At 38.0% G+C, this 17,581-nt stretch overlaps 1 protein-coding gene and 1 pseudogene across 3 annotated transcripts in view; both read left to right on the top strand.

The window, feature by feature from the left end:
- The window catches only part of HPSE2 (heparanase 2 (inactive)), a 654,573-nt gene that overhangs the window by 117,527 nt on the left and 519,465 nt on the right, over positions 1–17,581 (top strand). The window lies entirely within an intron of this gene.
- LOC117998185 lies at positions 260–1,195 on the top strand (annotated as a pseudogene).

Here is a 17,581-nt window from a genome sequence, read left to right as displayed (position 1 = left end):
TTTATTTATTTATTTATTTATTTATTTATTTATTTATTTATTTATTTATTTAGAGAGAGTGTGAGCGTAGAGAGGGGTAGAGGGACAGAGAATCTCAAGCAGACTCCACACTGAGTGTGGAGCCCAGCACAGGGCTCAATCCCATGACCCTGAGATCACGACCTGAGCCGAAACTTGACTGAGCCACCCAGGTGCCCCCCAAATAGTCATCTTTGTTGTGTGTATCAGTAGTTCATTAAAAAATTTTTTTGACTCTTCCCCATCTTCCAAGATGGGAGATGAAAGCTGAGAATCCAGATAGTAAGGGGAAAAAACCTAAAGCCAAGAAAGCTGATGGTGGAGGCAAGGTTAAGAAGGGTAATCTGAAGGCTGAAACACTAAAGAAGAAGCATCACTGCAGCTGAAACTCTGACCTAGTCAGGGGAATTGACAGATACTCCCAATCAGCTATGTATTACAAAAAGGCCATGTACGAGAGGAAGAATTCAGCAGCTAAATCCAGGGTTGAAAGGAAAAAGAAGAAGGTTCTTGATACTGTTACAAAACCAGTTGGTGGTGACAGAAATGGTGATATCTGAGTGGTTGAGCTTCACAAATTGCCTAGGTATTATCTTACTGAAGATGTGACTCAAAAGCTATTGAGCCACGGCAAAAACCTTTCCTTCAGCATGTGAGAAAACTGCGAGCTAGCATCATTCCTGGAACCATTTTGTAAAAGGTGAAAGATTTATATGATCTGAAGAGAAACCAGAGTAACCTGGAACCATTTTGATTGTCCTCATTGGGCACCATAGAAGCAAGAGGGTGGTTTTCCTTAAGCAACTGAGCAGTGGCTTGCTACTTGTGACTGGATCTCTGGCCCTCAGTTAAGTTCCTCTGCATAGAACACACCAGAAATTTGTTATTGCCAATCCATCAAAATTTATATCAGTAGTGCAAAAATTCCAAATCATCTCACTTATGCTTACTTCAAGAAGAAGCTGTATAAACTTTTGAGATTTTTGTCACAGAGAAGGGGAAATATGAGATTACAGAACAGTACAAGGTTGATCAGAAAGCTATGGACTCACAAATTCTGCCAAAAATCAAAGCTCTTCCTCAGCTTTAGAACTACCTCTGCTCTGTGTTTTCTCTCAGAAATGGAGTTTATCCTCACAAATTGGTGTTCCAAGTTTCTTGCAAAGAACTTAATTAAGATAACTGATCCAGTTCAAAAAATAAATAATAAATAAATAAAATTTTAAAAATTCTGAGTTTTCCATTGTATGACTATCCCACAATCTGTTTATGCTTTCTCCTGTTAGGGAACTGCTAACTTTTTACTCAGTTTTATGAAACTCTACTCTGCTTTATAGAGCAGAAAGTTTTAATTACAGTAAGTCCAGTTTATCAAAATTTTCTTTTATGTTTAATGTTCTTGGTGTTATATCTAAGAAATCCTTGTCAACTCTCAAGCCCACAAAAATTTTCTTTCATCTTTTCTTCTAGACATTTTATAGTTTTGCTTTTACACTGAGGTCTGTGATCCATTTCACATTATTAATTGTGTTAGGAGGAAATTAATATTCATTTTTTCCATATGTTCATCCATTTATCCTAGCAGCATTTGGTGAAAACACTCTTTTCCCATTAGTTAATACAGTTGAGGATTTGGGCTATTTGCCTGTAAGTTTCTTTTTTTGTAATGTCCTTGTCAGATTTTGGTATCAGGATTGAGCTGGCTTATAAAATAAAGTGGGAACATTCTTTTTTGTTTTCTGAAAGTGTTTATGTAACATTAGTATTAAGTCTCCTTAAAGGTTGATAGAACTTTCCAGTGAACTCAGATGGGTGTGGAGTTTTATTTATGCAAAATTTTTATTATAGTTTCTTTGATACATATAGGGGCTATTCAGACTTTGTATTTCTTCATAAATTTTTGTCTTTTTAAAAAAAGAGTTGCCCATTTTATTTAAGTTGTTGGATTTATTGCCATAGAGTTGTTCATAATATTACATTATTATCCTTTTAATGTCTTTGGGATCTGTAGTGATTCTTCTCTCTTATTTCTGATACTGTTAATTTGTGATTTTCCTGTTTTTTTCTTAATTTTTATTGAGAGGTGTTTATTAATTTTATTAATCCTTTAAAAGAAAAAATGCTGGTTTTGTTAATTTTCTCTATTTTTTTTAAAAGATTTTATTTATTTATTTGAGACAGAGAGAATGAGATACAGAGAGCATGAGAGGGAGGAGGGTCAGAGGGAGAAGCAGACTCCCCGCCGAGCAGGGAGCCCAATGCGGGACTCGATCCCGGGACTCCAGGATCATGACCTGAGCCGAAGGCAGCCACTTAACAAACTGAGCCACCCAGGCGCCCGTTAATTTTCTCTATTTGCTGATTTCTACTCTAATCTTTATTATTCCTTTCTTATGACTTACTTTGGACTTAATTTGCTCTTCTTTCTCTAGCTTCTTAAAGTGAAAAGTTAGATAATTGATATTAAATCTTGCTATTTTCTCTAATGTGTGAATTTAAAACTAAATTCCTCCTTTAAGCATTGTTTGTTCTGTGTTCCACGAATTTTGGTAAGTTACTATTTTTTAGTTTGAAGTATTTCCTAATTTCTCTTGTGATTTTTCCTTGACCATGGGCTATTTAGAAAAGATTTAATTTCCAGATCCTAGGAGATTTTCTAGATATCTCATTATTTTTGATTTGTAATTTAATTTAATTTCCACAGATCTGTGGAAAGTTCAGGATGTTTCTCAAGCTCGTCTAGCTTGTCAGGAATTAACTTTCAAACTCCATTTCTCTTCTGGATCTTATTAAAACTTGGTTTCATACTTTGTTAGGGTGCATCTAGAGTAGGTCTTATAGTAAAGCTTGACCATTACTCCTATGGTGTAGCCTTCTGCTGTTTCAACTGAATGCCAGCTATGTTATCAAAGTATTAACAGGATCTCTCCACTCTGAAAAGGCCAGGAACTATGCTTTTTTTCTCTAGCAGTGCTTGTTCTCTAATATCTCTATTTCCCTCTCAACTCTGTCTTAACTGCTATCTGGTATACTCTCATAGTCTCACTGAACATGTATAGCCTTGTCCTCAGTTAAGGATTTTATACAGGACCTCCCACAGGGCTCCAGGGGACTTCTCTGCATAGCCACCTTTTCTCTGTTACCTTGCATCGTAGATTACAGCTACTTCAGCCAACCCAGACTCTGATTTCTGCCTCCTCGGATCAGCGGGATCACCTCAACCAGCTCAGGCTCTAGGTCTCTGCATTACAGTTGGAAAATTATATCCAATTAGAGAGCTGGGTGATCCTGGGCTCACTCACCTCATGAGTTTTCTTTCTCTCAAGAGTTGTAGTACTGTGCTCTCTGTTGTTCTCTGCCTTAAAAAGTCTCAAATGGTTTGTTCAGATTTATAGTTTATTTCAGGAGGGCTGATTTAGTACCAGTTACTTCAACATAGTTGGAAGTTGAATTCTAAGTCTGCCATTTTGCTATTTGCTTTCTATTTGTCCTGCCTCTTTTTCCCCCATCCTATTTTTCTCCTTTCCTGTTTACTTTTGGGTTAATACAATTTTTAATGTTTTAATTATTTTAATGACTTTTAGCTATAACTTCTGTATTATTTTTAAGTAGTTGTACTAAAGATTACAGTATTGATCATTAAGTAATCATATTCTACTTAGAATTAATGTAGTACTGGGACACCTGGGTGGCTCAGTCATTTAAGTGTCTGCCTTCGACTCAGGTCATGATTCCAGGGTCCTGGGATCGAGTCCCGCATTGGGCTTCTTGCTCAGCGGGGAGCCTGCTTCTCCCTCTGCCTGCTGCTCCCCCTGCTTGTGCTCCTGCTTGTTCTCTCCCTCTATCTCTGACAAATAAATAAATAAGACCTTTTAAAAAAAAGAATTAATGTAGCACTAATTGCAATAAAACTTGTATAACACTGTAATTCCACTTAGACCCCCATCCTTTGTGATAGTTTTATTTATTTTATATCTATGTATATTATAATCCCCCAAATATTATATTTTTTTCATTAAATAATAATATGTTTTTTTATTGTGACAAAAACATACAAAATTTATCATCTTAATTATTTTTAAGTGTATAGTTCAGTAGTAAGTGTATACAGTCAGTTGTTTTTTTCAAGAAATGAAGATGCAAGATATCATGTTAAGATTATCCACATATTTACCATGTCCAGTCCCCCCCCTTTTTTGGGGGGGCAGAGGGAAAGGGAGAGAGAGAACCTTAAGCAGAGTCAACACCCATTGCAGAGTCTGACATGATGCTCCATCTCAGAACCCTGAGATCATGACCTGAGCCAAAATCAAGAGTCAGATGCTTAATTGACTGAGCCATCCATGTGCCCCTCCAGTCTCCTTTATTTTTCCTTGTCTGTGTGAAGTTCCATCTGATGTCATTTCTCTTCAGCCAAAGAACTTTCCAAGTTTGTGACTTTTTGGGGGGATGGCTCCAATCTTTTATTAAGCCTATCTGTTGAATTTTTTATTTCAGATACTGCAGTTTTCATTTGTAGAGTTTTCATTTGGTTCTTTTGCATAGTTCCTATTTTTCTGCTTAGATGTTCCATCTTCTCATCCATTATGATCATCTTTTCCTTTAGACCTTGATTATATTTATAATAGCAGCTTTAAGGTACTTGTTTGCAAACAGTATGGAGGCTCCTCAAAAAATTAAAAATAGAATTACCATATGATCAAGTAATTCCACTACTGGGTATTTACCCAAAGAAGATGAAAATGCTAATTTGAAAAGATATATGCACCCCTATGTTTATTTTATTGCAGCATAATTTATAATAGCCAAGTTATGGAAGCTACCCAGGTGTCCATCAATAGATGAATGGATAAAGAAGACGTATCCATATATATATATTATATATATATATAATATATATATTATATATATAATGGAATATTACTCAGCCATAAAAAAGAATGAAATCTTGTCATTTGCAATAAAAGGGAGGGTATAATGCTAAATGAAGTAAGTCAGTCAGAGTAAGAAATACCATATGATTTCACTCATATGTGGAATTTAAGGAACAAACCAAACAAAGAAAAAGAGTGACAAGCAAAAAAATGGACTCTTGGAGTACCTGGGTGGGTCAGTTGTTTAAGTGTTTGCCTTCGGCTTAGGTCATGATTTCAGGGTCCTGGGATCGAGCCCCACATTGGGCTCCCTGCTCAGCAGGGAGTATGCTTCTTCCTCTCCCTCTGCCCCTTCCCCCCACTCATGCTCTCTCTCTCTCAAATAAATAAATAAAATCTTTAAAAAAATTGGACTCTTAAATATAGAGAATAAACTGGTGGTTGCCAGAGGGGAGGTGGGTGGGGGAATAGGTGAAATAGGTGAAGGGGATTAAGAGTACACTTATCCTAATGCGCACTGAGTAATGTACAGAATTGTTGAATCACTATATTGTATACCTGAAACTAATATAACATTGTATGTGAATTATACTGGAATTAAAAAAATAAAATTTTAAAAGTACTTATATGCTAATTCCAACATCTGAATTATTTTGGGGTTTCTATAACTACTTTTTCTTTTGACTATGGGTCACATTTTTCTATTTCCACGTCTAGTATGTTTTTAATTGTATTTGGACATTATGTTTGATACTGTAGAGAATCTGGATTTTTTCCTCTTCCTCTGAAGAGTGCTTTTTTTTTTTTAAATTCAAGCAGACAGTTCAATATTTGGTTGGTCACCTTGAACTAATGTAGGTTTCATTTTACACTTTGATAGAGCAGATCTGTTTTCGTTTTTCTTTTAGTCTTAGGGTGAGACATAGTCTTTACTCCTTGGCATTACTCCTTTCTGCAGTTTTACTGGAGAGTCCAGATGTTTATCAAGCCTCTTTAACTTGGCATAATTCAAACTCAAAACACTCTCTCCCTGCATTGGGCAGCAGCTGAAATCTTTGCTCAGCCTTTTTAGCTTTCCAGCTGTTGCCTTCCAACAGACATTTTGGAGTGTCACAGTTCTGTGGTCAGTTTATACTTAGATTTTGTACCTAGATTATAATTTTCATTTTAGAATTTATTCAGAGTTTTGAGAGCTCCCCTTCTGTGGCTTTTTCCTCTCTTGGATTTCCTATCTCAAATTTCCAGACTCTTTGCCAGCCCTAACTTTGTGCCCTGAGTGTTTCTGCACTATTCAGCACAGACTAGGCAATGCCCTAAATAGATTATTGGGTAAATTATTGTATGTGGCTCTTTTATTTTCTGTCTGTGGATTGAATCAGTGTTGCATGAATAATAAGAAGAATGTTTCATTAAAAAAAAAAAAAGTTGTGGGCGCCTGGGTGGCTCAGATGATTAAGCGTTTGCCTTCGGCTCAGGTCATGATCCTGGAGTCCCGGGATCGAGTCCCGCATCGGGCTCCCTGCTCGGTGGGGGGTCTGCTTCTCCCTCTGACCCTCCTCCCTCTCCTGCTCTCTGTCTCTCATTCTCTCTCTCTCAAATAAATAAATAAAATCTTTTAAAAAAAAGTTGTGCCAATAGACACTTTGTCATGTTGGCAAGCCTACATGGCTCTTCTGTGACTTGCCTGGGAAATGATTGGCAAGGCTAGAATGGCACACTGTATTTCAGTAGTGCCAAATCAGGATCTTTTACTACAGATCACTGAGCAACCTCTATCACCATGTTGTTGTTGTTGTTGTTTTAACAGGATTCCCATGAAGAGTATGTACATTTACCCTTTATGTTTGGTTGTAGTAAATGGGGAATGATAATTTTCTTGATGAGCTGTCCAGATATGTGGCTTTGTGAAACCTCATGTACTTGTGAAATAGAATTTATATGTCTTCTTTCTCACTTGTACTATTCATGGGAAAGGGTTTCTGGTATGTTAGCCCAACATATCCTGTTTCTTTTTTCTGATTATAGCATTTCTTTTACCATCCCACTTCTTTGGAGAACCCTAATATCATTTATGTGGGACGTGCAATCTTCATATTTGTGCTCTTTTCCTGTCTTTCTGATCCACACCCCATCTTTCTCACCTCAGGGGTAGAAATGTGGTGCCAAATTACCGCAGTGATTAGTTCAAGTATAGGCCAGGATATGAATAAGACCAAATAAATTTTTCCTCAGGATATTTCTCTTCAGCTTAGACCATGAGCTTCTAAGGCAAGATCCATGTTTTGCTCACCATTGCACCCTCTGTACCAAGCACAGACCTGGAAAATTGTGAATGAATGTTGAATAGAATGAGTGGCCCTTGGCAGAATCATCCAATGATTGTGACTTTGGTTTTCCCATTGGATTCTTCTGTCTTAACCTGATACCATCCTCTATGAAGTACGAGTCAGAAGTTGGCAAAGCTATTCATGAAATGGAGCTCACCAATATATTGTTGGGGCATGACTGAGAGAGAAGAAAATCCCAGAGAAAGTATGTTTGAGACTAGACCCTCATTTCCCCAGAGCAATGTAATTTTTATCTTTGAAACAGGGGCATGCACATATTTCCTTCAAGTCTTTGTCCCCCACTCTGCTCCCAGGACATCGAAGGACTCAGGAAGTTCTTTTCACTAGAAATACCTATTTCAAGTATATCAGTTCTCTATCTTGAACTTTGGAGAAGTACCATTAATATCATTGGAATAACATTTGTGAATTAGGAGACCTGGAAGATGTCACAGACTGGTTAGGGGGAGAATGATTTAGGAAGTGGGAACAATGGCACCTGGTTAAGATGTATTTACGTTTACAGCCATCTCCATTTTCCTGTTCTTCTTTCTGCTATTCTCAGGTAATCTGTGATCTCAGAGTTATAGCTCTCATGGTAGGGATTTTTGGAGAAACACTATTATTATACTATGGGTTAAATAAGAATAGCCTTTTTGGAAAATCTGGAAATTTAATTACCATACATATTGTTTCATCATGGAATTGTTATTAAGTTCTGAACATTCAGCCTATATATGGATATTTATAAAACAACTGCTTGTAAGTTGGAGTGGTTCATTGTCAACAAATTTAGACTCAACAAATAGGTAAGTGCCCTAAGTAGCCTCTATGTTAGGGGCTTTCAGATATGTTATCTGGCATAATCATAAAATCCTGTGTGCATGTGGGGGGGTATTATTCATCTGTATTTTATAGAGAGGAATTTCATCAACAATTAGAATTAAAAATAAACGTGACTTCTGACTTCTGGTCTGGCATGTAAGAAGCTTGGACATCTCCACTCCATTGTAACAAAAAAACAAAAAAAGCTGAAGAAATGGAAAAATCAATTCTTCTTAGATTCATCAGAAAAGTGAGGTCACAAGGCAAACCATTGCCCTTATGCTTTATTCCCTATGGATCCACTAATCTGGAATACAATCAAGTCTAACTTAAAGAAATCTGACATCCAAAAAATGAGTAGCAATGTGAAAGCTGCTCTGTCAGAAGACACCTAAAGCAAACCTTTTAACAAGTACCAGAACACTAAATAACTTAATTATCTTATTCACCATCAAAATTTCAGTGATTCTAGGAAAATATAATTCAAGATCCATTAATATTCTTGTCCCTGAGTAAGACTTAGAGCTCTCTCTCTTAGAAATGCCTTGCCAGCCTCCCAATGGAATAAAAAGCTCTCATCACCTTCTGTTTTCTATTCTACTTTAAATCCTACATCACAGATTTTTTTAAGGGTCAATTTGACATTCATTATCTCAAATCAGACTTTGCTAGTGCTCTTTATGAATCTTCAAAGCACAATTCTGGAAGAGAGGCTACTAATTCAAATTTGAAAAATGTACTCCATGGATGATCTCAGAAGTGTTTGGCAACAACTGCATTATTAGACTGAAATAATCATGAAGCTGAGAAACAGCTTATTTTATATATGGCTGGGTAGAAAGTGAAATAGTTTTACATATTCTAACATTGGTTGGTGTCCTGGCCTTTCTAAATATTCAACTTGTAAAGACCTTTGAGAAGCCTACGACTTGCTCTCTCCCTCTCTTCAAGAATGATAGATTTTACTTGAATTTTTACAAATGGAGTCACAACTACCTATAATTCCAAAGGAGCAGTTGTCTTATCAGGTATAGAACATGAGAAAATAGTTTCTAGAGAGCTCTAGAAACTTTTAAGATCTTAAAATTTGTGGAGAAAATGAAATTTTATTTATTTGTTTTTAAATGAAGAATCTACATTATGATAGTGTAGATCTGTTTGGAAGCGGCTCTTCCCAATTTTCAGTTAGCATGCTGCTGCACGTATTTGCTTAATTCCTCACAGAAACGTGTCATCAAATAGGAAATTATAAAATTACCATTTAAAAATAAATAGGCAGTTGGCATTTTCAGGAGAATCATTTCCATGAAATTCTAAATTTTATGAACTAATGCTAAGCATTTTCAAACCAGTTGTTTCAAGGATTTGAAGAAATTTTATTACTATTAATTCTTGACCAGATGACCAGTGATAGAAGGTTAAATAGTTTCAAAATTTTTGTTTTGGATCATCAGCGATTAAATACAATGGACTCTGTTCTGGAAAATGAGAAGTAGAGCTAGGATAAAGAGTTCTCAGAGTTTGTGTTCTGGAAAGCTCTCATCAGAAATGATAAGGAGAATATAGAATGCTATCAACAAGGATGTGGGGCATATAACCTCCAAATGCCAACTGTAGGATTCTGTCTCATTCCTGACTATATGGATTACCAAGTTATTTCTGGTCAACTAGCCTTTTGAGAGTGAGTGAAGATATTTAAAGGAAGAGCCAAATATTCCAAGAACTAGAGTTCTCAGCCTCTTCCTTATAGTTGCTTCAAAATATGATGGTTGAGTAGAGGCCCTGGCCTGTGGACTCTTGGAATTATGTGGAGATTGAGTCCCACCTTTTACATTCCAGTGTATGAAATTAGAGCAGCATGTTAAATTAGAAGTTTCTACTAGGCGTCTGTATACAATAGGTGTTACATACTAAAGCAGAGTACCAGACCAAGGTGCAGAAGGATATACCTAGAAACTGGCCACATAATTTCAAAGACTCCTCATCTATAAAGAGTGTATTAAATTATGTATTGTTAGATATTTGAGAAGGATTTTTTAAAAGATTTTTATTTATTTGAGAGAGAGGGGGCTGTGCAGAGGGAGAGAATCTCAGGCAGACTCCTGCTGAGTGCAGAGCCTGACACAGGGCTCAGTCTCATGACCCATGAGATCATGACCTGAGCTGAAATCATGAGTTGGATGGTTAACTGACTGAGCCACCCACGTGCCACTTGAGGAGGATTTTTAAAGGAATACTGGGTCAGATGTGGGATCATACCTACAAGGGCAGTAGGGGGGATGGCTTAGATCCAGTTCAGTAGTTCACAGACAGGCAAACAGGCCTCAGCAAGATGGACCCTAATGTTTCCTTGGAGGCCAAGGAAGAAATAAATGATTGCCAGAATAGAGTGCAGTACTCCAAGTTGAGGGAAATGAATGTGACAGACTGCCAGCATTGGGTGTGTGTGTGGTGCTTTGAAATATCTGTGAAGGCACTCTCACCTTCAGAGAGCATGAAGCCAAATTATAACAGTACTATTTAAATAAGAGTTTTATTGCTTTCCTTTTTCCTTACCCTTCTATGAACCTTTTAGCAGGAGGTAGATATAATTTTGAATGAAGTATAAAGGTTTGATAACCTGAGATTAGACATTTCGTGACCTTTGAGACTTATGGTTGAATTTTAAAGTGACTATAGAATACTTGTTACCCGAGAGTGAGAATTAAAAACCGTGGAACTGCCCAAGTGTCCATTCAGGGACATAGGAAATGCTTCCCCCACAAAATGTATTTTATTATTATTATTTTTTATTTTTATTTATTTATTTTTTTAAAGATTTTATTTATTTATTTGCGAGAGAGAGAATGAGATAGAGAGAGCATGAGAGGGGGGAGGGTCAGAGGGAGAAGCAGACTCCCTGCCGAGCAGGGAGTCCGATGTGGGACTCGATCCCGGGACTCCGGGATCATGACCTGAGCTGAAGGCAGTCACTTAACCAACTGAGCCACCCAGGCGCCCCCACAAAATGTATTTTAAAGGGATGTTGGAGACAAAAGTAATTCTGCTATCTGATAATCGCCCATGAGTCTGCTTGTTCAGTGTATAGGTTTTATAAAGGTTTTTTCAAAGTTTGGAAATTATGGCAATCAATTTAGAAGAGAAAAGCATGACTAGGTTAGAATCAAGACTAGTCTCAAATCTTGGCTCTCCCATTTTTTAGTTATGTGACTTTGGATAACTTACTTAACTTCTTTAGAATCAGTTTCCTTATCTGTAAAATAAGGATAATAATAGTAAATACCGCAAAATGTTGTTAAGATTAGATGGGATAATGCAAGTAGAATGCACACCTTGGTGCCTAGCTCAAAATGTTAGCTATATAACAAATTTAGACTTTGAAGAGGTTAAATGGTGGGAACTTGTACTAGATATGTCTCCTGAGGCAAGGGAAACAAAAGCAAAAATAAATTATTGTGACTTCATCAAAATAAAAAGCTCTACACGGTGAAAGAAACAAATCAAAAAAACTTAAAGGCAAACTACAGAATGGGAGAAGATATTTGCAAATGACATATCACTAAAACTCAACACCCCAGAGGGGAGGAGCAAGATGGCAGAGGAGTAGGGGACCTAAATTTCATCTGGTCCCAGGAATTCAGCTAGATGGTTATCAAACCATTCAGAACACCTACAAACTCAAGAGGAGATCAAAGAAAAGAATAGCAGCAATTCTATGAACAGAAAAGTGACCACTTTCTGGAAGGTAGGACATGCGGAGAAGTGAATCCGAGGCGATATTCGGGAAGATAGGCCACGGGGGGAGGGAGCCTCCATCAGCTACTACTGGCAAGCGATAGAGCAGTGGAACACAAAATCGGAACTTTTAGGAGTCTGCTCTGCTGAGGGATGTCACTCCAGTGACTAAGCGGGGGGGTGGGGGGGCGTGGAACAGTCGCTAGGACAGTATTGTCTCAGGACCCTCAGGGTCACAGAAAGACTGGGGGTGCCTGAGTGCAGCAGAGCTCCCTGGTATCGGAACAGGGAAGCCGGCTTCAGAGATGGAGCTGAGGAGTGGGCTCTCAGCTCAGGGTTGCCATAAACCATGATCCGCGGCACAGTCGGGCCACTGCTCTTCCAGCAGGGACCCAACAAGTGGCAAATCCAGGGAGACTCCCCTTCTTCCCCTGAGAGGAGCGGCACGGGAGCCTGCTGCAGGAATCTGCTGGGTTTGGAGACTCCAAATGGGGTCGTGTGCCAGAGATAGAAACACTCAGTCACAGGCCGGGTGAGCACAGAGTGTGGCTGGAGACCAGGGAGACAGGAGTGATTGACTGCTTTTCTCTGAGGGTGCACTGAGGAGTGGGGCCCCAAGCCCTCTGCTCCTCTGGGGCCAGAGATTGGGAGGCTGCCATTTTCATTCTCGTCTTCCAAAGCTGTAGGGAAAGCTTTCAGGGAACAAAAGCTACCGAGAGCAACCCCCCCACCCCGGGGCAGATTACTTAGCCTGGCCTCTGGCAAGGGTGGGGCAATTCCACCTTGGGCAAAGACATTTGAGAATCACTGCAACAGGCCCCTCCTCCAGAAGATCAGCAAGAACAGCCAGCCAAGACCAAGTTTACTGATCAGTGAGAATGGCAAAACCCCAGAGCTAGGGGAATATAGCACATAGAATTCATGGCTTTTTTCCCCCATGATTCTTTTTAAAATTTTCTTTATTTTTTTCTTTTTCTGTTTTTTTTTTTTATTTGAAATTTTCTTCTTCCCTTTTTCTTTTCTTCTTCCCTTTTTCAACTAACATCTTATCAATTCTTTTAAAATTCTTTTAAAAATCTTTTTTAATTTTAATTTTTACAGTCATATTTTATCCCTTCATTGTATTTAACCTTATTTTTTGTATATATATGTTTTTCTTTCTTTAAAACTTTGGGATACAGTTTCTTCTGACAGACCAAAATATACCCTAAATCTAGTGTATGACATTGTCCTAGTCTCCTGCCTGATCACATTCTCTCTCTTTAAAATTTTTTTTTTTAATTCTTTTTTCAACCAACTTCTTATCTTACCAATTCCTTTTGTAAAATCGTTTTAAATTTTCATCTTTAGGGCGCCTGGGTGGCTCAGTTGGTTAAGCGACTGCCTTCGACTCAGGTCATGATCCTGGAGTCCTGGGATCGAGTCCCGCATTGGGCTCCCTGCTCAGCAGGGAGTCTGCTTCTCCCTCTCCCGCTCCCCCCTCTTGTGCTCTTTCTCTCTCTCACTCTCTCTCTCAAATAAATAAATAAAATCTTAAAATAAATAAATAAATAAATAAATTTTCATCTTTACAGTCATATTTCATCCCTTCATTGTATTTACCCTTATTTTTGTACATACATAAGTTTTTCATTCTTTAAAATTGTGGGAGGCAATTTCTTCTAACAGACCAAAATACACCCAAAACCTAGGGTGTGGCTCTGTTCTATTCATGTGCCTGATCATACTCCCCCCCCCCTTTTTTTAATTTCCCTTTCTTCTCCCCCAGTTTTGGGTATCATCTGATTTGTTTAGTGTATATTTTTCTGGGGTTGTTGTTAACCTGTTAACATTTTGTTCTCTCATTCATCTGTTCTTCTCTGGACAAAACGACAAGACAGAAAAACTCACCTCAAAAAAAAAGAACAAGAGACAGTACCAACTGCCAGGGACCTAATCAATACAGACATTAGAAGATGTTGGAACTAGAGTTCAGAATGATGATTATAAAGATACTAGTTGGGCTTGAACAAAGCATAGAAGATACTAGAGAATCCCTTTCTGGAGAAATAAAAGAACTAAAATCTAACCAAGTTGAAATCAAAAGGGCTATTAATGAGGTGCAATAAAAAAATGGAGGCTCTAACTGCTAGGATAAATGAGGCAGAAGAGAGAATTAGTGATATAGAAGACCAAATGATGGAAAATAAAGAAGCTGAGAAAAAGAGAGATAAACAACTACTGGATCACAAGGGGAGAATTTGAGAGATAAGTGGTACCATAAAGTGAAACAACATTAGAATAATTGGGATCCCAGAAGAAGAAAGAGAGAGAGGGGCAGAAAGCATATTGGAGCAAATTATAGCAGAGAACTTCCCTAATTTGGGGAAGGAAACAGGCATCAAAATCCAGGAGGTACAGAGAACCACCCTCAAAATCAATAAAAATAGGTCACACCCTGACATCTAGTAGTAAAATTCACAACTCTCAGAGACAAAGAGAAAATCCTGAAAGCAGCTTGGGACAAGAGATCTGTAACCTACAATGGTAGAAACATTAGATTGGCAGCAGACTTATCCAGAGAGTCCTGGCAAGCCAGAAAGGACTGGCATGATATATTCAGAGCACTAAGTGAGAAAAATATGCAGCCAAGAATACTATATCCAGCTAGGCTGTCATTGAAAATAGAAGGAGAGATAAAAAGCTTCCAGGACAAACAAAAAATAAAGAATTTGTGAACACCAAACCAGCCCTACAAGAAATATTGAAAGGGGCCCTGTAAGCAAAGAAAGAGCCTAAAAGTAACATAGACCAGAAAGGAACACAGACAATATACAGTAACAGTCACAATACAATGGCACTAAATTCATATCTTTCAATAGTTACCCTGAATGTAAATGGGCTAAATGCCCCAATCAAAAGACACAGGCTATCAGATTGTATAAAAAAAACAAGACCCGGGGCGCCTGGGTGGCTCAGTCGTTAAGCGTCTGCCTTCGGTTCAGGTCATGATCCCGGGATCCTGGGATCAAGTCCCGCATCGGGCTCCCTGCTCCGTGGGAAGCCTGCTTCTCCCTCTCCCACTCCCCCTGCTTGTGTTCCTGCTCTCGCTATCTCTCTCTCTGTCAAATAAATAAATAAAAATCTTTAAAAACAAAAAACAAAAATCAAAAAACAAGACCCATTGATATGCTGTCTGCAAGAGACTCATTTTAGATGCAAAGACACCTCCAGATTGAAAGTGAGGGGGTGGAAAACCATTTACCATGCTAGTGGACATCAAAAGAAAGCTGGGGTGGCAATCCTTATATCAGACAAATTAGATTTTAAACCAAAGACTATAAGAGATGAGGAAGGACAATACATCATACTTAAAGGGTATATCCAACAAGAAGATCTAACGATTGTAAATATTTATGCCCCTACCATGGGAGCAGCCAATTATATAAGCCAATTAATAACAAAAGCAAAGAAACACATCAACAATAATACAATAATAGTAGGGGACTTTAATACCCCCCTCACTGAGATGGACAGATCATCTAAGCAAAAGATCAACAAGGAAATAAAGACTTTAAATGACACACTGGACCAGATGGACTTCACAGATAAATTCAGAACATTCCATCCCAAAGCAACAGAATGCACATTCTTCTCTAGTGCCCATGGAACATTCTCCAGAATAGATCACATCCTGGGTCACAAATCAGGTCTCAACCGGTACAAAAAGATTGGGATCATTCCCTGCATATTTTTGGACCACAATTTTTTGAAACTAGAACTCACAAGAGGAAAGTCGGAAAGAACTCAAATACATGGAGGCTAAAGAGCATCCTACTAAAGAATGAATAGGTCAACCAGGAAATTAAAGAAGAATTAAAAAAATTCATGGAAACAAATGAAAATGAAAACACAACTGTTCAAAATTTTTGGGATACAGCAAAGGTGGTCCTAAGAGGAAAGTATGTAGCAATACAAGCCTTTCTCAAGAAACAAGAAAGGTCTCAAATACATAACCTAACCCTACACCTAAAGTAGCTGGAGAAAGAACAGCAAATAAAGCCTAAACCCAGCAGGAGAAGAGAAATCATAAAGATCAGAGCAGAAATCAATGAAATAGAAACCAAAAGAACAGTAGAACAGATCAATGAAACTAGGAGCTGGTTCTTTGAAAGAATTAACAGGATTGATAAGCGCCTGGCCAGACTTATCAAAAAGAAAAGAGAAATGACCCAAATCTACAAAATCATGATGAAAGAGGAGAGATCACAACCAACACCAAAGAAATACAAACAATTATAAGAACATATTATGAGCAACTATATGCCAGCAAATTAGATAATCTGGAAGAAATGGATGCAATCCTAGAGATGTATAAACTACCAAAACTGAACCAAGAAGAAATAGAAAACCTGAACGGACCTATCACCACTAAGGAAATTGAAGCAGTAGTCAAAAATCTCCCAACAAACAAGAGTCCAGGGCCAGATGGCTTCCCAGGGGAATTCTACCAAACATTTAAAGAAGAATTAATACCTATTCTTCTGAAACTATTCCAAAAAATAGAAATGGAAGGAAAACTTCCAAACTCATTTTATGAGGCCAGCATTACCTTGATCCCAAAACCAAAGACCCTATCAAAAAGGAGAACTACAGACCAATATCCCTGATGAACATGGATGCAAAAATTCTCACCAAAATACTAGTCAGTAGGATCCAACAGTACATTAAAAGGATTATTCACCACGACCAAGTGGGATTTATTTCTGAGTTGCAGTGTTGGTTCAACATCTGCAAATCAATCAGTGTGATACAATACATTAATAAAAGAAAGAACAAGAACCATATGATCCTCTCAATAGATGCAGAAAAAGCATTTGACAAAGTACAGCATCCTTTCTTGATTAAAACTCTTCAGCGTATAGGGATAGAGGATACATACCTCAATATCATAAAAGCCATCTATGAAAAACCTACAGCAAATATCATTCGCAATGGGGAAAAACTAAGAGCTTTCCCCCTAAGGTCAGGAACACGGCAGGGACGTCCACTATCACCACTGCTATTGAACATAGTACTAGAAATCCTAGCCTCAGCAGTCAGACAACAAAAAGAAATAAAAGGCATCTGAATCAGCAAAGAAGAAGTCAAACTCTCACTCTTTACAGATGATATGAGACTTTATGTGGAAAACCTAAAAGACCCACCCCCACCCCCCCCACCATCAAAACTGCTAGAACTTATACAGGAATTCAGTAAAGTGGCAGGATATAAAATCAATGCACAGAAATCAGTTGCATTTTTATACACCACCACCAAGACAGAAGAAAGAGAAATTAAGGAGTCAATCCCCTTTACAATTGCACCCCAAACCATAAGATACCTAGGAATAAACCTAAGCAAAGAGGCAAAGAATCTGAACCCAGAAAACTATAGAATACTCATGAAAGAAATTGAGGAAGACACAAAGAAATGGATAAACGTTTCATGCTCATGGATTGGAGAAACAAATATTGTGAAAATGTCTACCTAGAGCAATCTACACATTTAATGCAATCCCCATCAAAATACCATCCACTTTTTTCAAAGAAATGGAACAAATAATCCTAAAATTTGTATGGAACCAGAAAAGACCCCGAATAGTCAGAGGAATGTTGAAAAAGAAAAGCAAAGCTGGTGGCATCACAATTCCAGACTTCAAGCTCTATTGCAAAGCTGCAATCATCAAGAAAGTATGGTACTGGCACAAAAACAGACACATAGATCAATGGAATAGAATAGAGAGCACAAAAATGGACTCTGAACTCTATGGTCAACTAATCT

This window comes from Mirounga leonina, unplaced genomic scaffold (assembly GCF_011800145.1).
Source record: "Mirounga leonina isolate KUSES-001 unplaced genomic scaffold, KU_Mleo_1.0 Mir_114, whole genome shotgun sequence".
Taxonomy (NCBI): domain Eukaryota; kingdom Metazoa; phylum Chordata; class Mammalia; order Carnivora; family Phocidae; genus Mirounga; species Mirounga leonina.
The sequence above is the reverse complement of the archived record's forward strand: the minus strand, read 5'-3'. Positions and strand labels throughout refer to the sequence as shown.